General features: G+C 37.1%; 1 long non-coding RNA gene across 1 annotated transcript; it reads left to right on the top strand.

Moving 5' to 3' along the window:
* On the top strand, window positions 1–25,152 carry LOC115854913 (uncharacterized). The gene is made up of 4 exons (XR_004040166.2): window positions 1–387; window positions 5,971–6,038; window positions 7,811–7,933; window positions 24,981–25,152. It is a non-coding gene; the product is annotated as an uncharacterized lncRNA (long non-coding RNA).
* The last annotated feature ends 1,704 nt before the right edge of the window (window positions 25,153–26,856 follow it).

The raw sequence follows: 26,856 nt of genomic DNA, 5'->3' as shown, positions 1-26,856 counted from the left end.
TATATTCACAGGTTTGGGGATAAAAATGAGAACATACGAGGGCCATTATTTTGTCTCTCATGGCACCTCCACTGCAGTGGAGAACTGGATTTCTTCAGATGAACTAGCTTTCCCGGTAACTCTCTTAAATGAAAGTGGATCATTGTCCTAAATTTATAATATTTCAGAACCAGGAGATACGATCAAGATCCACCTCCTTTCCTTTCTCACTGCCACTTTGTCTTTGTGTGTCCACCCTCGTTTAATTTCCCTTCCTACTTTTTTTGCCTATATGACTCTACTATTTTTTTTTACCAGAATTTTTCTTAACTTCAGGAAGCTCCCCTTCATGTTCAGCGTTCTTGAAACCTGCACCAGATTCCCTCGAGACCTGCCTTACCTCATTGGGTAAGAACAACCACCCAATACTCAGATATCACAGTTCCTGGACCAAATCCAACACATTTTACCCTCATTTGGTTTTAACAGAGCCACACAATAGCACTTCCATTATTTGGAATTCTTTAGTCCCTAAATGCCAAACTCTAAATTTTCCCTCTGATCCTTATTTTGAGCTTCTCATTGTCAATCTTGCACTATCATTAAATCTACTCTTTAATTTCATCCAGACTTCCAGGTCTAACTTCTCTCTATAACCATTCATTTATGCCCAACTCATTAATTTTTGTAAGACCAAATTCATTCATTCATTTCTTGATCAAGGGTTTATTTAAAACCTATTCAATGCAGATTTTACAGAAAAACATTACAGTTGTTCCTGATCTCAGAGTTTACAATCTGGTTTCACTTTCCTTCCTACCAAGTCAGATCCCCAAGAAAAGGTTCAACTATTCATTCACAAGTATTCAAAATTTTATTGACTACTTACCTTATTCTAATTCCACTGTGCAGTTAGTTCCCCAAATATAGGTTCCATGCTTGTCTAAATCAGCTAATTAGGCAAAACCATAAATATTAGATAGTTGAATAAATAAACATGGAAAACCTAAAATCCACTTTCTATTTTTGAATTTCCTGACTTTCTAAATGAAGCTGTCAAGGAGAGACATGACCAAACCTGCTTTATTTGGTGACAAGTGTATAGAGCAGCCTTTACTAGTCCAACGCTGCTCACTAATTCATTGAATTAGTTAACTTACTATTCTTTTTCCAACAGTGATTACTTCAGAAGTTTTCTGCTCTTTTTAAACTGCCCACATAACAGCACTCTAACATGCTCTGTACATCACAGAAAAAAGGAAGACCACCAGATGCAAACTCTCTCAGTTGCTATCACTTATTCCTTTCCAAACTTACTTATAATGGCAGCCACTAATTTTTAGATTAACTCTGGTACCCCCTTTAACCCACTTTATGAACACTGCTACTTCCCAAGTGTGCTATGCTTGTTCCATCAATTACCTACCCTCCCTTGCACCTTCCATGGCTTCTATACCATTGGTTACAAGTCTGATTGTCTCCAATCCTAATAAAAACTTCCCCATTCTTCTCTTTTATTCCCTTCACTACTAAATTTTTCAAGAAAATGTTCATTACTTATGACCCTTTTTTTTCTCACATCTCATTTCCTTCTTAATCCCTTAGGATCTTATTACTGCCCATAAAATATCATTGCAACAATTATTTAAAAGGTCATTTAGAATCTATTGGTCACTTTTCAGTTCTCATCCAGCTTGACCTATCTATAAAAAGATACTATTAATAATCCTGCTATTTTTGAAATTCCCCCTTGGTTTTCATGAATGTCTACCTTTCTGACTGCTCATCTGAGCAGCCTTCTACATTTAGGACTGCTCCAAGTCTCATTCGCTGGCTCCATTCTTTCTGCCTATCCCACATCCAACCCTTCATAATGACTTCTGAGCCTGCACTTGGTCCAGAGGCGGCTTCCTCCATATCCGTGGTGTCAGTGATGCTGATGGCTCTTGAGTCTGTATCTCCAAGCCTGATATCTTAACAGATGGCTGATTTTTATTTATTTATTACAGTAGGTCATTGTTGTTTATCTATTTTAAATATAGCAGTGTGTGCATGTTAGTCCCCAAAACTCCCAATCTATCCTTCCCCCCCTTCCCCCGTAGTAACCATAAGTTCATTCTGTAAGTCTGTTTCTGTTTTGTAAATAAGTTCATTTGTATCATTTTTTTTTAAGATTCTGCATCTAAGCAATATCATACGATATTTGTCTTTGTCTGACTTAATTCACTTAGTATGATAATCTCCATGTCCATCCATAGTGCTGCAAATGGCATTATTTTAGTCTTTGTAATGGCTGAGTAATATTCCATTGTATATATGTACCACATCTTCTTTATCCATTCATCTGTTGATAGACATTTAGGATGCTTTCATGTCTTGGCTATTGTAAACAGTGCTGCAATGAACATTGGGGTGCATGTACACTTTTGAACCATGTTTTGCTCTGGATATATGCCCAGGAGTGGGATTGCTGGATCATATGGTAGCTCTATTTTTAGTTTTTTAAAACAGTGGCTGTACCAATTTACATTCCCACCAACAGTATAGACATTTTAGATGTCTGATATTTTAACAGTTCAATATAGTTGATTCTTCTACTCTGGCAAATATGCCTCCATAAAAACCTGAAAGGCCAGGTTCAAATTTAAACTTCTTTCAGAGTTCTGGGAATTCCTCCCAAGAACATAACTAAAGGTGAGAACCATTCCAGTCCTGCCCTCTCTCTTTTTCTCCACTGCCTGGCTCTATCCAATACCATGTGGGGCCTCATGTATAGAACCCCATACCTCAGGTGCAGGCTGCATCCATACACTTACAGACAGCTATACTTTGAGCATCTCTTAAGCCTGAGGGAGCACATCGGAAGATGGACCTAATGAGGAAGACTGCACCTATTCCAGAAGTGGATTGGGGGCCATTTGGGCATGGTTTCTAGGGTCTCAGGAACCCAGAGCTGATTTAGCAATGAGTAGTGGACTCCAGGGCACAACCCTCTTAGATCTGTGGATTCCTCATCCCACAGGGAAACATATCCAGACCAGGACCAGGGTAGAGCCCTCTAAATTGTGGGTCCTTGGGCAAGGTCTCCTCTCCAGGGTCCAAGGGTAGGACTGCAATTATTCTCTGACAATAATCTTTATAATGATATTATACTGGTTTATACAATTTTTTTTTCTAGTCTGAACTTATTTCACCAACGTTATTCTTTCTAATTCTGGTCCTCCTCCCATGGGCCTATGGGCAGAGAAATCAAAGCATCTTGAATCTCATCACCTTCTTCCTCCTCTCATTTGAATGGTCACCCAGTACTATTGATACTATTGGTTCATTCTCTGAAATATATCTAGCCCTTTTCTCCTTTCCAACACTACTTCCACAGTCCAAGCTGAGACCTCCGTTCTCTTTCCTGAGTAGCCTCTCAACTACTATTTCTCTTTCCAATCTCTTGACTCTCTAGTCCATCCTTTAAATTCAACTTATCTTTCAACAGGTTAAATATGATGCATTCCTCCTCCAAATCTTCACTGGTGTCTCACTGTCTACTAAATAAGATTCTTAGTACGTCATTATATGCCCTTTGTATATATAATGCCTCACAAATTCCTACTCTGGCCACATTTGCTAACTTACCATGCCAACAGTATCTAAAAACTTCTATATCTTCTTACTTTAAAAAAAACTTTTCTCCCGTTAACCTAGACGAACTTTCCCCGTTTTCTTAGTCTATGAGGTTCAGCTCAAAAGCTATGCCCTCAAGAAACCTATCCTACCTTACTTTGAGAATTAAATAAATTCTCCCTTTACCTTTAATTTGCCTTGATAATTTCTCTGCTCATCTATCCATCGTTTCTTTCATTCCTCCATCCATCCATTCATTCAACAATGTTTACTGAGAACTTACCATGAACTTGGCACTCTGCTCTGTCCTGTAAGAGTTTTTGCCCTCACAAAGCTTAGACTACTAGGGAAGACAGCTATTAATTAAATAATGGCCCTAAGATATAAGGATAAACTGTTGTGAACTAGGAAAAGAGCTCTGCAAGAAAACAAAGTGTTTTTTGAGAATGTATAACTAGGGTTTTCCTGGGTAGTTGGGATAAGCTTTTCTGAGGAATTGACAGGCAAACTGAGATTTCAAGGACTAATAGGAGTCAACTAGATGAAAAGGAGAAAAGGTAGAGGGAGCTGAGAATGCAAAATCTTCATGGTGGGAGTGACTTTGGCTTATTCAAAAAAATGAAAGAAAGTCAGAGATACTTGGAATACATAAAGCAAGGGCTGAATGAGGTAAGAGTATCTGTTGTGATAGGAAGTGTCCAGATTTTGTCTTTATTCTAAGAAAAATGGAAAACCTCTGAGTTTTAAGTGGGTGACATGGTCTTGTAAAGAACCCTCTTGTTGTAGCAGGGAAATTATCTGAGGATAACAAAAGTGGCTGCAGAGTAGCCAGTTACAAGACTATTGCAGTAGTTCAGGTATGAACTGGTGGCTTGGGTGATGGGGATGTCAGTGGTGGTAAAGAGAAGTGTACAGATTTGAGAAATACTGAGATCATAAAATCATCTAGACTTAGTGATGGTTTGAAATGGAGAGTGAGAGAGAGGGGGATGGCAGTGTTTCAGGGTTGTGTATAATGAGTGGTGGTGCCATTCACCAAGACAGGGAACACTGGAAGAAAATCAGTTCTTGGGGAGAAGATCCTTTCACTTTGGGGAAACTTGTGTTTAAGGTTCACTTAAGATCCAAGGAGAAGTCTGTGTTGCTGTATATTTGAGGCTCATTGGCCTAGAAACTTCTTAGAAAATATAGAACATTAGAGGGGATAAGAGCCAAAGACCCATCCTTGAAGAACATCAACAGAGAAAAACCTTTAAGGTGTGAGTTTGTATGTGCAGGGGAGGGAGCTCGCATGGAAGGGGATGTCCCTGCAAAGGAGTCTGGGAATTTTTTTCTGCCTTGATTTATACATGTTTTGGCTCTGCATGTCACCTCCACTGAAAGTTCCTTGAAGATAGAGAGCATATCTTATTTATATTTATAAGTCCCCCAGCATCTTGGGACACTGTATTTATGAGATGATGCTTGAATTGAATGTTGGTGACTCTTTGACAGCCATTATTTTCTTCCTGTGGAAAAACGTTGTCTTTTAAATCTGGAGTTATTTGTATTCATTTAATGCTTTTAAACTTAATTTAAAACTTCTTGGGCTATGGTTTATGATAATTATTTCCAAAAGAAAAGTTATAATATGTTTCATCCTATTCATAAGAGAATTAAGATAAGGTCATAGTAATATCTTTCTCTTTGTTTTGTTTATAAGCAAAAAGCAGACTTCTGTAATGATTTTTTTAATGTGACTGTCACCAAAATCTGAGACCATCATAAGCTAAAAACATAAAGAAAATCTAGCAAGATTAATTTTCCAAAAGTCATAAACTTCATTCTATGTCAATTCCATTCCAAAATAAGTCTGAAAGGTGATCGTTTTTAACATTTTCAATAACAAAGTGGTTTTAAGGTTAAATAGGTTAGTTTGTACACTTTCCATTCTGTCATTTTTTCAGATAAATGGGAATTTTCTAACTGTGGGGTCACTAACTACATGTCAAGCTAAATCTAAGGAAATACACCACTTTGAAATTAATAACATCTACTTAAAATATTCTCTTGTCACCTTAATCTCCTTTCACAATTTTTAAACACTGATCTTAATGTAAGTTTTCTCCTCTATTTATAATTTTTTTCTTACTCCTTCCTCCAATAGCAAAATTATATGCAAAAGAAGATACCTATTTGAAATCTCTAAAGCAAAATGACATAATGCTTTGCAAAATATTCTGTTGATGAAAAAGATTGAGAGTAACATTATATATGTTTTTTGAGTGGGGCTGAAACTTTTCTTCTCCTTGGTAATTCTTAATTAGATTTATGTAAGAATGTAAATGGTGTGCATTTGCTTTCAAGGTTAACAGTTCTCTGTCCCCAAAGCAGATCAGTGACAAGTGAAGTCGGCATTTATTACCACATTCCTGGCAGAAATTGATAATCACCTATGTCTGGTGAGTAAGTGCCTATTTGCAAAAACAATAGGATTTTAAAAATTCAATCTCCAAGAATCTGTTCTATCTGCTCTTTATGCCTTTTATGTACTTTTTTTCTCATATTTTCAGGTCCTTAAATGTGGAGCCAGGGAACTCATGGCCCTACATTTTAACATTTTGGCTAGGGACTCACTGAGTCAGTGTGAGACTAGCCTTTATTACAAGAAGTTTTAAAAAAGGGAAAAATCTAGAAGCTACACTAGTTTCATTATCTGTGGCACATCTATTGCAGAAAAAGACAGATTTTAATAGTTAGTGTTTATTGACCTTAAATCTCTGGTTCACATATTAGATAATAATTTGAGGCTTCCACTCACAGTTTGCTTATACTTCACTTTACAAGACTTGAATGGCTCATTGGCTTTTCTTACATGAAATAGTAAACATCTTGACAACAATGTTATTGTTTCAAGCTATTCTGGTCTAAAAAGGACTAATCCTGCTATTCCAGAGAATCTCTGACTATCTCTATTAGTCCAGACCCTCAGGAGATGAATCTCATTACCGAGATTAAAGGACAACTTGAGCAAAGCAAAAGATAAGAAAAATATTGAACAAAATATCACATAAGATCATTATAAGTATTAATAAAACAGTACTTTCCACAATACATGGCACAATGCACATAATAAGTATTCAGTTAAAGTCACTATTTTTAAACAGTGAATTGAAACAAAAAGTTAAATTTTATAATAAATTTACAAGTTGTACCTAAAACTAAATGACAGAAGAACGCTAACAATTAAGGCATAGTCAAAGATATTACTAACTAAGGTATCAAACAAACCAAGAAAGCCAATATCAATAATCAACAACATAGAATTCAAGACAAATAATAATGTCTAGGATAAAGGGAGGACCATAATCTGATTTTCCCTTAAAGGAGTAAGCATGGCTCTTATGTTGAGAATAGATTATGATGAGAATAGGATGATAGTGGTGAGTTTATTTCTCCTTCATTTGAAAAAATTCCAGAGGTAAGCATTCCAAGGCTGGTTTGGGAGTCTCACATGATACTAAAGACTCAAGCTCCTTCTGCTATCCCTCTGCTTTACAATCTTTTGAACACTGATTTCATTCTCAAAGTGACAAGGTGGCTACTGGATCTCTGACCATAACATCCACCTTCCAGCAAGAGAAATTAGGGACAGCAAAGTCAACTCCCTTAAAAAGCCTGTCTCTGGGGCTTCCCTGGTGACACAGTGGTTGAGAGTCCACCTGCTGATGCAGGGGACACGGGTTCGTGCCCCGGTCTGGGAGGATCCCGCATGCCGTGGAGCGCCTGGGCCCGTGAGCCATGGCCGCTGAGCCTGCGTGTCCGGAGCCTGTGCTCCACAACAGGAGAGGCCACAACAGTGAGAGGCCGGCGTACTGCAAAAAAAAAAAAAAAAAAGCCTGTCTGGAAGTACCACCCACTACCTTCCATTTACATTTCATTGGCCAGGTTTTAAGAACGTGGTCACACCTAACTTCAAAGGAGACTGAAAAATGTAGTTTTCAGACAACATGTATTGCTACCCAAATTAATATCAGGATTCTGTTATTTAGCTAAAAAGATGAGCTTGAATATTGTGTAGGCAACTAACAGCCTTTGCTACAAATCCTAGACCACACAGAAACACATTTGGAGGGAAATATAACTTTACAGATATGAGTAGAAATGAAACAGAAAACAAAAAAATAAAATGAATAAGTCCAAGAGCTTGTCTGTTTTTTTCCTTTTTTCAAAGGCAAAGAGAAAAACATCTGACAAGGCTTGACAATGAGAGAGACACACACACAGAGAATGAACAAGATTGAGAGGAAACTGATAAAACATCATGAAAAAAGAGATGATATAACCAAAGTTGTAGGTAAGATTTTTTACATATATGGGAATATCATATAATTTTTAATATCTTGATGAAATTTATGATGTTCATGGAGATGATAAATTTCCAAAACTGAGTTAAGGAGAAAAAAATCTTGTCGATCAATAAACATGAAATTTAAAATTCTGTAAAAGAATTTTCTTCAAAAGGTACATGATTCACTCTTTTATAGACAAATTATTCAAAACTTCCAAGAAAATGGTAAATCTCATTGCTTTTATCTGTTCCATAGAAGAGAGAAAAGTGGAAAATTCTCAATTTATAACATAACAGTTATGTTATGTTATAACTACGCAAAGAAATTACCCTATTAACACAATCCAACAAAAGATAGTGACAAAAAAGAACATTTCTCTTCTGAAGATAGATGCACATCCTAAATGAAATAATAGCAAATAAACCCAGCAGTATGTGAAAAAGAGAGTCCAAGTATAATTTAATATTAAGAATCAATACAATTAATTATCCTAATAGGTCAAAGGAGCAAAATCAAAGATCATTTTGATAGATGATCTAAAAGCAATTGATAATTTTTAATAATACTCCTTTTAAGAAAACTCTTAGCAAAAAAGGAATAGGAGAATAATTTCTTAACTTGATATAAATATGTATGGTATCTTAACTAACTGTCATCATGCTTAATGTTGGAATAGGAAGTAATTTCATTTAGAGTTAAGAATGGGGCAGAGGTACTCAGTTCATTGTTAGTACTTAACATCTTTCTGGAAATGCTAAGTAATGCAATCAAAAATGAAATGAGGTCTTATAATACTGGAAAAGAGAGAAACAATTTTTTAAATCTTCAAATAATGTGATTTACCCACATGGAAAAAAACTCAAGAGAACCACCTGAAAAATCATTGGAACTAATAAGTGATTTCATTAAATTGGTCATGTAATGAATACAATAGCTTTCTTACATACCTATGACAACTACAATCTAAGTTCCTTGATAAAAAAAAAAGCTGAAATTTAGCTCCTAATAAATAAATGGAAAAGAAAATCCATATAAAATAATAAGCAAAATACAGAATATCCAGAAATAAACATTTCTATGGAGAAAACAACAAAAGGTTTATCTATCTCTAGCTATATATCTATCATCTATCATCTACCTACACCTACATCTGTGTAAGATAACCCTAGATTTCAATTCTGCACTCTACACAATTTATAGCAAAATCCCAAAACAATTCTTTCACAGTTGATTGAGTTATAACAAAAATATAACCTCCGTAAAACAAAATTCACCTCTTTCAGTCATCATTTTGATGACATTTGGTAAATAAGCAGAGTAGTGCAACCACCACCACAATCAAAATTTTTAACTAAATTAATCAACTTCTTTAGAATGCACCCCAATTTTAAGGTAAATATTATGAATGTGTACTGCTAAAAATTGCTATCTGGAATTGGAGCCCTGCAAAAGGTGAGAAATAGGGGACAAGAAGGAAAATATTCAGCAAGGGAAGATACTTATGAGCCAATCTGTCTTCTCTTTTAAAGGAGATTCTAAATTTTAAGTGCTATCGGGTTGGGTTCCAGAACTATTCTATTTTTATTCATAGACAGAAAACAGGCATGAATCAGGGATTAGGAAAGCTTATAGGTTATTAGGAAAGTCCTTTTTAAGAAAATCATAGCTATTAGTCTGCTGCTGAGAAAGTTGGGCTCCGTTCAAAGAACCTCTTAATTATCTCTCCTCTTGCTGAAGCTGCAGGTAACATATAGAAAAGAGTGTTCTTCCCTTTAATGAATTCCCAAATTGCTGTGGCATTTATTAAGGAAATATTTAAGTAGAGCCATTGTTCAGAGAATATTTTATTCTTTCCTTACTACCACTGTCCCTGCTTCAACTTATTAGTTTCCTAGTGGGAGGTTAAAACAAATCCACAAGAATATATTGTATTCTCCATCTGGCCTTATTCCTTACTTAACTTTATACTTAACTGGTACAAAAATAAAAATAGGTTCAGACCCTAGTGGGTGCTGATTAAGGAAATTCTTAAGCAGGATACATGTTTTTAGCTCTACTAAGATTCTGTTTTCTTAGCCCTTTCACTTAATTGTTGATGTAAGGAAAATTAAAGTTTATAAGTATTCATTTTTTTTCAATGCATATTTATAGCATATTCAGTACGAGTGAGACTTGGTATTCAGTTCTGTGATACAAAGATGAATAATACAGACTTGGATCCTGGTCACATAGACTATAATCCGGGTAGAGGGGAAGATAAATATGTGTTCATACAATGTAAGAAGCACCAAATTAGGAAGAACATACCTGATGGGTACTTATCCACGCTTGGGAGACCAACGTGCTTCCAGGAGAAAATGTGTGGATCTGCCTCTGGGGGAGACTGGGTGAATATAATTGAAGAACAGTAAACATTTTGGTGTTGGAAATAGGCAAAATGCTTTAAATTCTACTCTTCTACTTTTTGAGAAGAGTAATCTTCTGATTGGTATCTGGGGACTTAAAAGTGATTTCCCACAAGATGCTCAGTCCATCAGTCAAGAAGCATTTATGGTGCCAGTGAATTTCCAAACATTGTGCTAAGCACAAGGGATAATATCATAAATGAGACCAAATCTCTGCTTTCAGGGAGCATATATTCAACTGGCAGGAACACGGGTGCAATGATGCATTTGTATAACATAATCCAATATTCCATTCAACCTTAGAAGCTCAGATTTCTTAGTACTTGGCCACTTGATGCTCATTGTCATGTGGGATGATAAATGTAGACCATGTATTTATCTCAAAGCGTTCCACCACCCTATTGAAGATTATATTTCCCTTGTCTATGTTTTCCCCACCCATTTTCCATATCTCTATTACAGCTCTTGGCACAACTAACTTTGTAAGTGAGATTTATTTAATTTCTTAAGAAAAGTTCACAACCACATACAGTCATGTAACTACCACAACATCAGAACATAGAAATTTCCCATCACCCCAAAAAGTTCACTTTTGCCACTTCCTAATCTAATCTCTCCCATACTCACATCCCCTGCAACTGATCTGATAACTGTTCCTCTAGTTTCACCTTTTTTATACAGCATCTAGCCTTTAGTGTCTGGCTCCTTTCACTTAGTATAATGCTTTTAAAGTTATATTTTATTTATTTTTCTTGCCTCATTGCACTGGCTAGGACTTCCAGTACAAAGTTGAATAGATGTGGTGATAGCACACATCCTTGACTTGTTCTCAATCTTAGGGTGAAAGTATTCAGTCTCTCACATGAAGTCAATTTTTAACTACAGTTATTTCAGGCTGAATCTTCCTTTTATTGATTCTTCAGGAATCATTTCTATGGAGAATGTCTCACAGTGGCTCATTTGACATTGGATGGTGCCTCTCCCCCAGCTTGATACATACAATACACTCCTCAGCTTCTGCACTCTGTGGTATACACAGGCTTCTTGCTGCTGGGATGTCTCACATTTCTCAGCAAGCTCTCTAGGACTTCCTTTAAAACAAGCTTTGGGCCTGTTCTCTTCCATTGGGCCCTTCTTCAATCCAGGGGAAACACATACAACTCCCACCTGTCATCACCTTGCTCACAGTGTTGTCATTACTCTTTCTGCCACCAAGACTGTCTTATAGATACTGGTCAACCATGCCACCCAAGTTCCAGGATTCTTGAGCAGGTTCTCTAGATGGTCTGCTTGAAACACCTCTCTCATGGCTTAAATGAAGGAAAAGCAACACCCAATCCTCTCCCAGAGGGAGGGCAAGGAAAGCGCCAAAAATTGCAACAGCTTTCTCCAAAGACATTTGTATCTTTAAACTCAGGCATTTTATTCCCTTGAGTGAGTGGGCTGAAGACCATAAAACTGGGTTTGGGGGGGACCTTTGAAAATCTTGCATAGAGGGGTCAAATGACATTTTTGCAATGTCAGGATATTTTCCTCTATTGCTTTATTCCTTTGGAAACTTTAGTTGACAGAGAGGCAGAACAAGTCCCATTTTATAATGTATTACAAGTGAATTAACTGATACCAAAGGTTGACCTTCTAACTTCAATTTGTATTTATCTGACTACATTACACTATTTCAGTTTATTTTCTATACATGATGGGCCAAAAGAACCATGTTTGTGAATAAGGACAGCAAATAAGGAATAGCTATGTACATATACCCCCTTTTAATCACTGCAACAAATTCCCATTATTTAGGAATTACGGAGGAATTACTAAATAAAAAAACTGCAGGTGAGATTATGTAAAATTGACAAAATTGCAAAGAGTCAATATTTAGCAGTAAGGCAGAGTAAGATTCGTAGTTTTAAGACTTTTTAAAAAGTGAAACCTTGTTTTGAAGTGAAATCTTTTTTTTTTTGTTAATTCAATACGTGTTTATTAAACTCCACATAGGTACCGGGAAGAGTGTTAGAGAGTGTAAGTGCTCATGGGAGCTTCCGTCCCCAAGGGAGCAAGAGACAATAAACAATTAAATGAATAAGTGAGCATGCTCATTTTGGGTAATGACACATATATAAAAAATAAAATAGGGAAATATGATATAGAGTGAGTGGGCGTGAGAGTGGGGTATTTGGCTAAACTTGAAGACCTCTCTGAAGAGGTGATATTTGAGTTGAGACAAATAACAAGAAGGAGCAAGCTCCGCAAAGATATTATGGCAGCTTGTCCTAGGCAGAGGGAACAGAGAGTAAAGATGCCCTCAGGCAAGAATACACTTGGTAAATTCATAGACACAAGGCCAGTGTGACTGTAGCATAATGAGAGGTGGAGCACAGTAAATGATGAAGTCAGACAGCAGCCAGTTCAAGAATCTTGAAGGTGATGATAAGTCATTAGATTTATTCTAAGTGCAGCAGAGAACCTGCAGCCTGGAAACAACGTGTTCTAACTAATGAATTTAAGGGATCATTCTCTCTACTGTGCAGAGATTGAATTCTAAGGAGCAAGAATAGGAGTTGGAAAGCCAAGTAGAAAGAAGGCTATTACAGTGGTTCAGGTGAAATATGGTCATGACGGATTAGGCAATGATCATGGACAGAAGTGGATGGACAAATGGTATATATTGAAGGTAGAATTGCTGGGACTTGTTTATGGATAAGACTTGGAATATAAATGAAAGAGGTGAATGACTCCTAGTCTTGATCAATAGATGGCTGATTGAGAAGACTGAATCAGAAACAGTTTTAGGGATCAGCTCTGTACAAGATAATTTTGAGAAGCCTGTTAGATATCCAAGGGAAGAAATCAAATATGTATTTGCATATGTATCAAAGTCTAGAGGCCAGTGTAGAGATAATGATTAGAGATACAAAACTGGGACTCATTGACATCTCAGTGACAGTCAGGGAACTAGATAAGATGTCTTAAGGAAAGAAAGTGGACTGAAAAACATCCAAGGATCAAACTCTGAAACACTCCAACATTTATAGGTGCAACATAAAATTTAGCAGCAATGAGGTAGACTAATAAGATGAAGCCACTGAGGTAGGAGAAAAACCACGTCAGTGTCCATCATAGAAACGAAAAGAGTAAAATGTGTTACAAAAGAGAGAGTGAGTGGTCAGCTCTAGTCTAATGTTTCTGACAGGTGGAATAAGGACAGAGAAATGACCATTGGAACATGGATGCCCATGACAACTGTTTGAGCTTGTATAACCCACCAGAAAGCAGAGTCTGAAACAAAGGCTACAGTGAAAATAGTTTATTTTGAGACATGATCCCAGGAACTAGGAGTGGAGGAATGGGAAGAGTGAAGCAGAGAAGGAAGGAAAGTCAATACAAGCATACATTAACCTCATCATCACTGGAGACTCAATTGTCCTAGAATCTTCTGAGAAGCTGTAGAACATGCCTTAAAACTGACTGCCTATGGGACACAAAGATCATTCTTTGTGATCTTTGATCAAAGGTCATGAGACAAAGGTCATCCATGGGGTGTCCATTCTTCATACTTCCAGGTGTTTATAAACTCCACTATTGAGATATGCTGCACTCAGTATAATCAAAGAAGTGTCAGAACAGAAAAATAGAGATACAAGGTACAGCAGAGAAGAGGTATTGCTAGATTATGCTTGCAAAAATCTGGTTGCTAACAACAATAATTGGAATTAAAAGTGAACATAAAAGATGTAAGATGGGGAATAAGAAAGTCTGATATCTGTTCCTTGCATCATTCAGGACCTTCAAGATAATGGTTGACGTTAATTTCTACAAAAGACAATGCTGAAGGGTTAGTTGAGCAAGCTGTAGTTCCCACTGCTGCACCTGGGACTGAGGCTGTGATTTATATTTATCAACAGCTTTCTCTCCCACCTATTCTATATTCCCCTTACCTTTGGCCAGCCCTTCATCAAGACTAGGCTGTTTGCTTTAGTAGTGACTCAGACTTTCATCCCTACAGGGTCTGAGTCTTTAATTGCTTTGCATCTGTTTGGCTGTGGTTGCTGGATTTGCCCATTTAGAGGTATTACTGATCATGGAAGTAATAAGAAATACTCCTGTGAGTTCCCTGGATTTTACATATGTTCTCTTCTGTCCTCATTACGTGTTAGCAATCCTAGGTTCTAATGGTAATCAGTTATTCCCACCAACATAGTAACTTCTTTCTTTGTCTGCTGACTCATTCACATAGCAAGGCTGAACTGACCAGTTGGTAGCAGTCTCTTCAAGTTCAGCAGAATCCTTCCTGTGTTCTCTGTGGTAGCATCTTTTCCATTTACCCAAGATCCAGGATTTTGAATCCTACAGAAACCAAGATTGCAGGGGGCAAAATGTATATTCTGCAATTCCACTCTTTGATTCCCAGGTTCATATTTCTCACAGTTCTGGAGACTGGAAGTCTAAGATTATAGTGCCAGCTTGGTCGGGTTCTGCTGAGAGCCTTTCCCTGAGCTGTGGACATTTGACTTCTTTTTGTAGTCTCACACGGTAGAAAGGGTGTGCTCTTCATCTCCTTATAAGGGCTTCAATCCCATCCCATCATGTGGGCTCCATGTCCATGACCTCATCCAAACCTAACTACTTCCCAAAGTCCCTGCCCCCCATATACTATCACAATGAAGATTAGGCTTTGATATATGAATTTGGATGGGGGAGACACAAATATTCCATTCATAGTATGCTGGAACAATGGATATTTTATATTTAAAAAGAGGAAAAGAAAGCAAGAAAAAAGAACTTCAATTCATACCTCACACCATATACAAAGATTAACTCAAAATGGATCACATACTCAACTGTAAATTCAAAATCTATAAACATTCTAGAAGAAAATATAGGAGATAACCTAAATGATTCGTAAGTGATTTGGGGTTAGGAAATAATTTCCTAGCTATCACACCAGGAAGATGATTTACAAAAAGTAAAAATTGATTAATTGACTTCATCAAAATTAAATCATCTTCTCCTCAAAAAGACATTGTTAAGAGAATGAAAAGTTAAGCCATAGACTGGGAGAATAAATTTGCATATCATTTATCTTATAAAGGACTTGTATTATAATATATAAAGAAGTTAAAATTCAGTAAGAAAATAAAAAGACACAATTAGAAAATGGGCAAAAGATTTGAGCATACTCATCACCAAAGAAATTATATGGATGGCAAATAAGCACATAAAAAAATGCTCAATATCATTAATAATTAGAGAAGTGTAATTAAAATCTCAGTAAACTACTACCACACACCTATTGACATGCCTAAAATTAAAACGACTCACCATACCAAGTGTTGGCAGGTATATGAATCAACTGAAACTCTCATTCACTCCTGGTCAAAAACAGTTTGGCAGGGTCTTAAAAAGTTAATTCTATATCTACCATATGATACAGCCATTTAACTCCAAGGTATTTACCCAAGATAAATAAAAGCATATTTCCATAAAAGACTTGAACATGAATATTTATAGCAGCTTTAATAGCCTCAAATTGGAAAAAATCCAAATGATTATCAGTAGATAATATAACAAATTGTCATATATCCATTCAATGAAATGCTAATCAGCAATAAAAAGGAATGTTCTAATGATGCCTACAACAACACAGATGAACCTCAAAAACAGTATGCTCAGAGAAAGAAGAAAGATACAAATACTACAATTTGATTTCACCTATATAAAATTCTAGAAAATTCCAATTTGTAGTGGTAATTAATTAGTAGTGGCAAAAAGCAGGTCAATCGTAGCCTGGAGAAGGGTGGCAGGGAGATGCAGGAGGGGAGAATTGAAGGGCAGTGAGGAACTTTTGGAGGTGATGAATATGTTCATTATTTTGATTGTGGTTGTGGCTTTACAGAAGTATTCATGTGTTAAAATTTACCAAATCATGCACTGTAAACAAGTTCAGTTTATGTATGTCAATTATAGCTCTATAAAGCTAATAAAATGAGAGAAGTATTTGGTATAGGTAAGACGTGGTGCTGCTGAGTCGCACATGTGCTAAACTGTTTGCTCAAAAATAACTGGAGAAAGAAAGATGATCCAAAAATATGAGGCCCATCACAAGAGATGTCTGATGTAATGATAGAGTGTGAACAGAGAAGTCCAAACAGTAGTGTAGGCAGAAACTTTTTTTTAATAATAATAGCTTCCAATTATTTAATGTTTATTTCCACCAAATAAATATTTCCACACATATATTACACACATAGATATTAGTAGTACCATTTCCTCATAATAGACCCAATGGTAGATAATATTATTATCTTCATTATAAAGATAAGGAAACTGAGAATCAGAGTGTTAGCTGATGTATTAGACACATACAGAGAAACAGAACCAATAAGTTTTATATTTAATGTTTATATAATATATAAGAGAGATTTATTATAAGAAATTTGTTCACATGATCATAAAGGGTGACAATTCCCAAGGTTTTCAGGATGAATTGGCAAGTTGGAACCCAGGAGAGCCCATGGTGTAGTTCTAGTGTCTCAAGGCCAGCTGTCTTGAAACCCAGGAAGGACTAATGTTTCAGTTAAAATCTGAAGGCAGGAAAAAGCTGATGTCTCAGTTCAAAGGCAGTCAGGCAGGAGGAATTATCTCTTATGAGCAGGAGGGTCGGCCTTTTTGTTCTATTCAGTCCTTCAACTGATTAGATGAGGCCCACCCACCTTAGGGAAGGGCAATCTGCTTCACCCAGTGTATCCATTCAAATGTTAATCTCATCCAGAAACCCTCTTGGACACACTCAGAATAATGTTTGACCAAGTATCTGAACACCCTGTGGCTTAGTCAAATTGGCACAAAATTAACCATCATGGCTAGTGAAGACTGAAGTATTTATTAAAGAAGTAAATAATACTTTTGAGAACTATCTGTGAAGGTAAGTTTAGCTATAGTCAGTTATAGACAGTAGCACAGAGAGATGAGGAGGATAAATCCTAGCATTAAGAATTTTTATTTGAAGAGAGTAAATGTTAGTACATGTATATGTGTTGAGATATGATCCAGAAGAAAGGTATAAAATTATGTTTCAGAGGAAATGATATAAATGCAAGGGGGAAGTCTTGGGAAGGGAAGACACTGAATTGATTCCATGATGAGCTAATAGGTTGAGACCCTGCAATAGAATTGCATTCAAAGCCTATTTAAGTTCAGGACATATCCTACCTTTCTGATCTCATCTTTTATCACTCCCCATTTCACATTAAAAACTATTCTAAACACACTATGTTTTCCATTCCTCTGGTACTTTGCTCTGTTTTTAACCTTGTATAAGAACATCCATCATATAGCTCCCATACAGTGAATTCTACCTCATTCTTCAAAACCCAGTTCAAATATCTGTGCAGCTTCCTTCAACGTCCTGAGATCAAATCTGTTACTCCTGTTATTATTCCTCTTCATATGACCCCTGCTAGCTCTGATCACATGACATGGTGATGTTTATTTCTACATCTGTTTCCTCCTCACCTCCTTGAAGACTGGGCAATGTATTTTCCTTTTTAATCCCATTATCAAGTGCATTATCCACCACAGTGTTTATTCTCAAAATATATTTCAATGGGTGAAAATATGAATAAAATGTAACTGTCTCAGCTGAATTTCAGGGCATATTTACATGTAGAAAGAACTTCAAACATTTGATAGTAACTCAGTGGGGAACCGCTATACCATGTCAAAACTTGCCTCCACAAGCACACAAGAGTATAGAGTGCAAAACGCCCAAGGCCAATAAGACAATATCCGTAGGGTTAAGACTAGCACCTAAAGCACTGCCTGATCCCTTTGGGCAGTGTACAGTCATTGGCTTTGTCCCCCCGTATCAGATGACCCCTGAAGATGGCATGAGCATCCCTAGGCTATTGGCAATTTTGTTGAGGGAGGCTGTGTAGTTTCCACTGAGCTTTGTAGAAAGATGAAATTGAGCGACAGAGACTAAAGGACCTGCCTGAGGCTAAAGAAAGAGTCCGTGTTTGAGTTCTACACGCCTGACCCCACTTGTACATTTGGAACATAACCCTTTTTACTTCAGCAGAGCTGCTAAGTTTAAGCACTTATGGTAATAAAGCAGGAAATATAAATGCTTTTCCCCAGTAATAGGTCTTTTCCATGGGTATCAATTCTCTGCTACGATTTCTCTTCAACAAGCTGAGAGAACTAATGAAAGGTGTTCTTCTTTCAAATATATATATATATATATATGTATGTATATATATATATATAAATTCTAAAGCAAGCTTATTCTGGTATACCATGCCCAATGTGAAACTTAACACTTCTTATTTGAAATTTATAGCCAATTTCGAATCTGCTGTTGCTGCTGTTTGTTCCCCATCCCATTTCTCTGGGCTAGCAAACCTGTAAATAGTTTACATGTGGGTTCAATTGTTTGGTCTATTTCCTTGTCAAATTTTCAGGCTTTGAGCCTTCTAAAATGGCAGAAGTAATCAGAATTGAACTTGGGAAATGGGAAATGGTGCTTAGCAAGGTGTTTCTGGAAACTTCCCTCCCATCCCCTTATTCTTTCCCTTTATCACCAAATTTTCTGCAGTTAAAATGTCCTTGGTATCTCAGAAATGTGCAGCCTCCCATTATAGGGGGTCTATTTAGCAACTCTTCCTTAGTGTAATGGCCCAATCAGATCCTGAGTTTATTTCATTTCTTTTATAGTCAAAACTGTCTTTGTATATGCCTATATTTAATGGTTTTCTCTCGGGACTCAAGTAATTCATACTTCGTGTGACGTAACTTATTTTTATGATGTGTTTGGTATAAATAGATTTTTTTTTCTTCTCTGCTCCTCTAAGACGATGACAATTTGATTTTCCATTTATGGTAACATTAATGTCATCTCCTGGAATTTAAGCACATCATTTCTGTCTAGTTTCTAAAAGCAATCTCATTTGCCAAGCATCCGATTAAGTGCAGGTTTTAAACACAGACCCAGAACCACAGACATCAAGGAGAGCTTTGACTGAGTAACCAATCACAGATGAAGGGTGAGCAAGAAAGCCTCATGATGGTGGGCTTCCCTGGTGGCGCAGTGGTTGAGAATCCGTCTGCCGATGCAGGGGACACGGGTTCGTGCCCCGGTCCGTGAGATCCCACATGCTGCGGAGCTGCTAGGCCCGTGAGCCATGGCCGCTGAGCCTGCGCATCCGGAGCCTGTGCTCCGCAATGGGAGAGGCCACAACAGTGAGAGGCCAGCGTACCGCAAAAAAAATAAAATAAAATAAATCCTCATGATGGCCTTTCATCTTTGTCACGCTCCCAGTTGATAAAATGCTTCAGAAAGTTATAAAACTGCCTCTACCTACACATATAATGGTACATGTTAGATTTTCATTTTAGGTTCTATGAACCCCATCTCATTAAAGGTCCTCGTACCATATTAGTTCGAAAGGCATAATCCTTCTTAAAAAAAAAAATACCTAAAAGCTTCCACTGCTTGTCATTAATGATACCCATAAATTCCTTCCTACTGCCAATATTGCTGTCAATCAGGGAAATTAGTGCAAAGGAAAGTGCTGGGCTCAAATAAAGCAGACTGGGCCTGGAAGAGTTCACTCCAGTTCCATTGTTCTTAGGTACCATGCTGCTGCGAACATAATAGCAATGAAGCTGAATCTCTGACATCGTGCATTTTAACTAGAATATTTTGACATTCTGTTTTACTTGTTACACTCGTGTCTAAGGGAGAAAAAAGGCGATTCTTTCTATTTTGCACAAAAAAAGCATATCAGTTTTTAGAAGTCACTATGCAAAGACTTAGTCAAATTCAGTTTTATAGAATCATATACACCTACAAAAAAATGCCCCAGAAACACATGACCTATGTTAGCTCATCGTTTTTATTTAAACTCTTCTTTCCAGCTGAGATCAATCCATCTTCTCCCACTGACTCTATAAAATACCTCTACCAAATTTCTTTGGGTATTCCTGAGAAAATTGGGTTGGGCACAGGGAATTTTTGAAATCTGATGAAAAATATTTATGGTTACTTAATGCAAATATTGGAATATCATCAGTACCCTGATGATACTCTGTACTACATCTTCTTTTCATCTATTCTGACAGTGTAGCTTTAGAGCTTACTCAGTGCCTGGCTGAGCTAAGGACTCACATGAAAGCTGACTGGCTGAATTTCAAGCTAAATAAAACAGAGGTGAGAATCTTGAGGGTAAAGGGCTGAGAAGGGGGCTGGGGACATTATTTAGAGAATGTTTAAACCTGGGGGTTTTCTTACTAACAACTGTGCTCCAAAAACCTTACAACTCAGTGAGGATCATGCCCTGTGCTTGACCCAGAGAACTTTACTGATCACCTAGACATTGTGAAGCAAGCTGAGGCCACGGCAATTTTTCATGAGCGAGCCTTGCCCACACTTCCACTATCTGGTAATTGTCATTTTTTCAAATGATGCCACCACCAGATTGTAAATTCCTTGAAGGCAGGGTCTCTGATGTTCATTTTTTAATCTCTGAAGTCTAGTGTAATGCCTGGCATATAATAAGAAGAGGGGAAGGGAGGAAGGAAGGAAGGAAGGAAGGAAGGAAGGAAGGAAGGAAGGAAGGAAGGAAGGAAGGAAGGGAGGAAGGAAGGAAGGAAGGAAGGAAGGAAGGGAGGAAGGGAGGAAGGGAGGGAGGGAGGGAGGGAGGGAGGGAGGAAGGAAGGAAGGAAAGGAGGAAGGAAGGAAGGAAAGAAGGAAGGAAGGGAGGAAGGAAGGAAGAAAGACCCTGGTTAAGTCAATAAGTGGTTCATGTTAATCTTAACCTTCAGTACTGTAATAAAAAAAATGTTTTGATTCTAACTGTAAAAGAAGCTTAATAAGGTGTATTACAGCTTCAGACTTAAATAATGGCTGGGACAGCAGAGACAAAATAGAGCGTTTGTGCTAATCTCTTTCAAGTGCCGAGATAGACACAGCCTCACACAGGATGCATATAGCTTGGAGAAGCCGATGAAGTCTGGATTTCAGCCCCCCCTCGGCCCCTTAGCCATGAGCCCTTGTGCAGAGGGCAACCTGAAGCCCCATAGATTTACCAAGAACACCACCTCCTCAAAGCCCCATCTTACTGATCTTTATAACTCAGCAGAGAACTGTTCTTTTCAGATAGGAGACTGATTTAATATTAATAGGTCCTCAATGGCTATTTAAGCTGCTGTGCCTATTGCTATCCTATGCTTATGATTCTTAAATTCCTAATATTTTCAGTTATAAATATGTATTTGTGCTGTAGAGCAGTTTATCTAAGGAAGCAATTGAAAAAATTAAGTAAGGACTCTGCTCTGATTTACCAAATGAGACCTCTTGACAAACCACCTTGCTTACAGACAGTCAAAATTAAATGCTGGGACACTTCAATTATGAGCCAACAAGCATTTAGCTGAGAATTTACTATAAAATTAGCTATGTTCCATTAAAGAAAGCTTGTGAGTACCTGGGAGCAAGCAGTCACAGTGAAGTGTCTCATTCTTTCATGAACAGCATTCCCAGTGTGTCCTTGGTTCTTGACATACTATGTTGTACAATACTGCATTGAAAAACAAAGGATGGGTGATAATCTGAGAGATTTCTAATCATTTCAGCTACTTACAGCAGACACACTCTGTTTTGGATGCTATGAGCAAGTTAGCCCAACTGAAAAGAACTTTTAAGTACTTTAATCCACTGTACAAAAAGATAATCTTGAGGATGTAGCCCCTGCCACATGGAAGAGTTATTTACATAGTTCAAGGTAGTGCTCAAATGCAGAGTGACTGGGAACAGGTATCCAGCTACAAATAGAATTCTCAGGTTCAAGTGGTCTATGTAACTCTCCAAAAGAAATCTAAGTAATGATTTAAATAACCCATAGAAAGAGATAACTTTTGTATTGCAAGATGTGCAATACAGTTGACTGTAATTTTTATTTAAAAAAAAACCCACAAAATAAATATAAAGTAATTTTAGGGAAATTAGAAAAAAAGAAACAAATACACAAAAGAAAGGAAATCAAAACACCTATGACCCCGCCATCTAGATGTAACTACTATGATAGCTTTGGTCAATATCATTCCAGGATATTTTCCACCCATCAGTATATGCTGTTATGATGAAAATTGTTCAAACTCTACGTACTATTCATAATCAGCACTTTAAAATTAATGATATACCATACATATTTTTCCGAGTGAATAAATATTTATGTAGAGCATCATTTGTTACTATAGTTGTTCTTGTACCATAGTCAGTTATTTTTCTCATATATATGGATATATATACGCACATCATCATGTATTTTGAATCAGTACACAAATTATTTCTGAACATTCAAAGAGCATCCGATTGTTCAACATCATAAACATTCCTTTAATAAACATTTTTGTAGCTCAATCTTTGGGTACAAACCTTACCTTTTCTTAGGATAAATGTAGAAATGCTGGATCAAATATAATCCATACTGTAGCAGAGAATTTGATTTATTCCCCAGAATCCATGGTCTCCTCTCCCTCCTAGATGCAGCCAGACTGCCTTTCCCTCCTTCCACTGCTCTTAATGTGACCATGAGTCTGAGGTTCAACCAATGATAGTGCAATAACGACCCATATAAACCGCTTATGCATACTTCTCCATACTCTCTTCCCTTTTTGGTTGTTTGGAATGACAACGATCCCCAGGACAAGGTTGGAAGTCACATATTAAAGGTGGTGGAACTTCTGTTAGCTTGGGTGTCCCAGTGACTGTAGAGAGGGTCTCTGCTCACATGTTTACTGCTCCAACACTGCACCATGTACAAGAAATAAACCTCCACTGTGTTGGAGCTATTATGTGTTTTGGAAGCTACTTGAAACTCTAACCAATACATACTTTTTAAAATTTTATAACATTTATTGTCATAATGACATCCAAAATAATTTCCTAATTTGTTTTACAAAATTGACAATACAGATTTCATTATCTTTTGAAAACTCTCTATCAAGTGAAAAAATGTCCTGTATTCTAATTTGCATCTTTTGGTTATTAATGACATTGAATGCTTTTTCATATACTCATAGGTAACTGCATTTGAAATAAAATGATGAATCTTCTTTTCTAATCACTAACTATCCTAAAAGTAGTGGTTGTAGTCAGATTGACTTTCAGCAAACTGGAAATTAGAAAGTCCAGCAAATAGATCTTCAAATTTTAAAGGGAAATATAGAAGTTATATTATTAATTTATTTAAAATCTTCTTATTTTATGGAGTGAAAGTGATGAAATTATTAGTCTATATAAGACTGTAAGCTTAACATAATAGCATAAGTTATGGGAAAATAAATTTCACATATTATTGAAATGCTCATATCATTAAACATTTTATTCAAGGCAGAACGGAAAACTGGATGTCAACTACAACTTTTTCAATTGAAATAATAGAACTTTATTTTATTTTATTTATTTATTATTTTTATACAGTACATTATTAGTTACCTGTTTTATACATATTAGTGTAAATATGTCAATCCCAATCTCCTAATTCATCCCACCACCATCCCCCCCCAACTTTTCCCCCTTGGTGTCCATACGTTTGCTCTCTACATCTGTCTCTCTATTTCTGCCTTGCAAACTGGTTCATCTGTACCATTTTTCTAGATTCCACATATATGCGTTAATCTACAATATTTGTTTTTCTCTTTCTGACTTACTTCACTCTGTATGACAGTCTCTAGGTCCACCCACAACTCTAAAAATGACCCAATTTTGTTCCTTTTTGTGACTGAGTAATATCCCATTGTATATATGTACCACATCTTCTTTATCCATTCGTCTGTCGGTGGGCATTAAGTTGCTTGGAAATAATGGAAATTTAAAGCACTGCTTGCTAATTGTTCTTTTTTTCAATCTCATGGCAATAGTTAAGTGTGGTCTGCTTGAGCACACACAGATCTCTCACTTAAGAAAATACAGGCAAAATAAAACTAATTTATAAAATAGTAGAATTTTAACTAGTCCCTCTACGCAGTATTTCCTGTAACCTGATGATCTTCCTTTCTTTAGGACAGCCAAACCACTGCTGCCTTTAGCTCTCAGGGCCTCAAGGCAAAAACAAACTGGTTTTGAAACAAACTTTCAAAAGCCTAGCCCTGAGGTTGCTAAGCATTTACCACACTTAGATGAGACCAGAGTAAAACTTTCCCTCTGCTCCCTGAGACCAGATCTTGTCCTGGTACAAAAGAAAGGCAGCAAGCACCTTCCCTGAGTGCCTGCAGGTTTCTGAGAAGGTCTGGGGGAATCCCATAAACCTTCCCTTGGACAGGTTTGACAGCACCTTGGTAAATCCAGGACACAGAAAGCAGAAGAGGCCCATAGCCCTTTACTAGGGAGTAGAAAGAATCCTAGACTAGAGATGACTTCATAGAATATCTAGGCCAGAGGTTACAACTGGCCCATTTATAGGTGGAATAAAGACTCCCTAAAGGTATCCATAATCCTGATCCCTGGAATCTGTTATGTTAACTTACATGGCAAAAGGGAATTTCCAGGTGTGATTAAAGTTAAGGGGCTTGAAATGGGGAGATTATCCTGGACATGGGTCCGTTCTAATCACACAAGTCCTTAAAAGTGGTTAACCTTTCACAGCTGTGGTCAGAGAGGCCTGTGACAACAGAGAATGGGCCAGAGAAACATGACATTGCTGGCTTTGAAGATAGAGGAAGGGGCCCATGAGCCAAGGAATGTGGGTGACTTCTAGAAGCTGAAAAAAACAAGGAAAGAACATTTTCCCAAGAGCCTTAAGAAAGGAACACAGCCTGCTAGCACATTGATTTTTGTCCAGAAAGATCCATGTCAGACTTCTGACCTACTGAACTGTAAGATAATAAATTTGTATTGTTTTAAGCAACTGAGTTTGTGATAATTTGTTAAAACCACAAACGAAAACTAATATAGCTGTCCACAGGCTACATATGGCCTACTGTTGGGAAATTTCACATAAAACCTTATTTCCACTTTCTTGAAAACCCAGAAGATCTGTGAACATTGGTCCACATTTTGCGCACAGAAGCAATCCACTGCAATGGAATAATGGTACCATCTTCCAACAAGCAAGGTGTTCTGTAGGTCATGACAGTCTCCATTACACACCTACCTCAGGTAGATTATCCATTGACCCATCTAGCTACTACAGGTCTATGCATATGAACTCAAAATAGCCTGGCATAATTGACCAGGCCTTAGTATTATGGAAAAGCAGTAGAATAATTCCAATGTGGCCGAAGAATATCTTGAAGATGGTAAAGCCTACAGGTTGTCATGCTGAGTTTTTTATACCAGGGGAAGAGTGAGGGGCTACAGCTGGGAGTAATAGCTGAGGAAGTCTCACAGTCAGAAATAAAGGCAATTCAGCAGGGACCTGTGAAAGCGAGAACAGCTAAAGACAGTACAAATGAGGACATTTCGTTGTGAAATCGAGCAGGACCCTGTGGGGCCCTCCTGGGTGCAGAAGACTTTCTGTGTCCCTGTTTCTTGTTTGTAGGAAAAAAGCTTCGGCCTCCTAGACCTTCCTTGAGTTCCAAAGGGCCAGTTCAAACAGTTACTAATTGGGAAGTGAGGGAATGCAGAAACAAAGGAGGAGCAATCAAGAAACAATAGTGCCATGATAAAGCAGAGTCCCAGTTCCTCATCAAGGGATATGTAATAACAATATATCTTTGAGTTCTTCAACAGGAAGTAAAGGCCCCACCCAGGTGGAGGATGGTAACTTCAGGCTGAGCACAAGATTCTTGGAGCACTGCCCTGTTACCTCACCACCAACCAATCAAAAAATAGTCACACACACACTATTTTGAAGAGTACAAGTTTTTATTTTGATGAAGTCCAATTTATCATGTTTTTCCCTTTTCTTTTGTGGTTAGTACAAAAGAAACCTTTGCCAATCCCAAAGTTGCAAAGATTTTCTCCCATGTTTCTTTCTGTAAGTTGTATAGTTTTATGTTTAACTATGATCCATTTCTAATTAATTTTGGCATAAGATACAAGACAAAGATCAAAGTTCATTTTCTTCCATATGGATAATCAGTTGTTCCAACGCCTTTCTTTTAAGTCTGTGCTTTTCTCTTTGAAGTGAACACCTTTGTCATAATTTATCAACTATATAAACTGACTTGACTATCTTGAGATTATTTTATTTCATTGTTTTATGAATGTCTTTGTCTTTATGCAAATATTACAGTCTTGATTATTGTAGCTTTAATGTAAACTTTGAATTCAAGAAATATGAGTAATCCAACTTTGTTGTCAAAATTGTTTTGACTATTCTAGGTCTTCTGCATTTCCACATAACTTTAGACACAGTTTCCTAATTCCTACTAAAAGGTCTGATGCAATTTTGACAGAGACTGTTTTGGATTTATTTACCTATTTGGGAAGAATGGACATCTTAATGGTATTGAGTTTTCTATGCTATGAACATGATGTATCTTTCTATTTATTTGGACACCCTTTCATTTTTCTCAGC

Source organism: Globicephala melas, chromosome 17 (assembly GCF_963455315.2).
Source record: "Globicephala melas chromosome 17, mGloMel1.2, whole genome shotgun sequence".
In the NCBI taxonomy this organism is placed as follows: Eukaryota; Metazoa; Chordata; class Mammalia; order Artiodactyla; family Delphinidae; genus Globicephala; species Globicephala melas.
Note: the sequence above shows the minus strand (reverse complement) of the source record. Positions and strands in the feature narration are given on the sequence as shown.